Genomic DNA, 2,124 nt, shown 5'->3' with positions numbered 1-2,124 from the left:
AGACAGAGTGAGTTACAAGCTGGAATATTAAACTAGGAATTTTAGCAGGGATGGCCCTATCACATGGTGCTTGTGATTCATTCAGTTTGCAAGTCTATGTCTCGATTCCTCTGTTAATGTGATCTTATAACATGATATATACACCCATACCCTTTACCCTTCTCCCTGTGTCTTCTTGACGATTTTCTAGATTGTGTTTGCTGTGAGATTGATCAAAACAGTAGAGTTGGTTTTATAGTTGAGGTAAAAAAAAACCAAAAGGACTTTGCTTTCAAATTCTTTGTCGTATTTGATACGAGTGCAAAAATATGCACATACTCAACGAGAGAAACTAAGGCATAGACACAATGGAATAGCTGTTATCATTGGAATAAATCAATTCAGCTACAATAAGAAGGGACAGCGTATTCTCAAAAGTCGTCAAGGATGCAGTTATGACATAAAACGCTTTGAAGAAATATTTAATAAGCTACAGTACAAGGTCAGAAGTATTAAAGACATTTCAGCATCAAGCATAGAAACCATCATTTAAAGAATTCCTCTCGATGATCATACTCACAAGTGAAAAAAGAGGGACCTCGAATAAGGAAAGAACTTCAGTGCCCAGTAACACTGTGTAAGAAGTTGTTTCTAAATGAATCCGGAACTCTCTGTGGACTATTGTAATTATATATTATGTGTGTATTTAAGTATATTCTAGAACAATCATGTAAAGTATTCTTGTATGTTATAGAACCTTCTGGACATTTATAAGATCTATATAAGTGTGTTGTTTGTGAGTGTTAGTTTTAGTTTTTGTTAGTTTTTTGAGCTCAGTTGAGTTTCGTGTTGATTAAGAAATAAGTTTGGTGAACAGATAGTTAGGAGCGTCTGTTACACACTGGGACACTCAGGCTTGATTGTAACACTGCAATCAAGAAGTTCATTGATCCTGACACAGTTCAAGACACATTTAGGATAATGACAAGGCAGAAATTGATTGAGAACAAAGTTGAGTTAAATGTGGCAAGGGCCTATCTACAAAAAACCAACAAAGAGCTGGAACACATATAAGCAGGTAAAACAACTTTTACTCTACTACATGTACACATGCAGATAGCAAAGTTGCAATGAATGGGTGAGGAGAGAATGACGACGAGCTCATCCTGATAGACAAAGCAAGGGAAGGATATGGCATCATTTAAAATGTTAGGGAGTAGAGGAAAGGATGAATCTAAAGGTGAGGAATTTCAAGTATATTACAAACAACATTAATTTGTTGTATACATGTGATGCTATTGTCATTTAAACATAATGTTTTGATTGCAACATCATGAATGTACAAGGTTCCTAAAGAGGAGCAATCCTTATCAACATTAAAATGCTGGCCTGAACTATCATTTTCTTTCCCACATAATGGCAATAGCTAGTCATTTGTGAATGTTATCATAGATACTATGATTCATGAAGTTCTTGCGTACAACTGGCGTCAAGTTTCAGCAACAGTCTTATGCAATATACATGATTTTAGTATTAAAATTGTCTAAGAGTTATTTTTGCATTTTGCCTAGTCACCTATTGACATTGATGGCTAGCTAGAAAAGTACATTACCGATGTTTATGATCAAGAAAATATTTAGTTTCACAGCAAAGTACCCAAAAACTGTGTTGTCTAAGAACTGATCACTGGAAAGACAAGTACCACATTCAGTACTGATACATAACATAAGTAAAGTATGCAGACAATTCTTATAAATCCATCTTTATGAAAAGAAGGAACTGAATTATAATTTTTTCGACACATAATGGTTTTGCGAAGATTGCCAGCTCTATTTATGCCATAAAGGTCTAGAGACAGATTGCTTTCTGCAATACCACATTCACCTTTCCCTTTAGTTTATTTTTTGGCCTAGTCATATCTATTGACACTGAAGGAAAGTTTTTCAATTATTAGCAGGACTAAGGCCAGAAATGCATAGAGTATCTCTAAAGGGGCAGATATCAATTGGAAGAATCCTAATAGGATAACAGTATTGCAAAGGCCAGAAATACATACACAGTATCTGTAAAAGGTACGTCACACATAAACTGAAAGAATCCTGATAGAATAAGTGTATGACTAAGGCCAGAATAGAACACACAATC

Source organism: Amphimedon queenslandica, unplaced genomic scaffold (assembly GCF_000090795.2).
Source record: "Amphimedon queenslandica unplaced genomic scaffold, v1.1 AMPQUscaffold_12373, whole genome shotgun sequence".
Classification (NCBI taxonomy): domain Eukaryota; kingdom Metazoa; phylum Porifera; class Demospongiae; order Haplosclerida; family Niphatidae; genus Amphimedon; species Amphimedon queenslandica.
Note: the sequence above shows the minus strand (reverse complement) of the source record.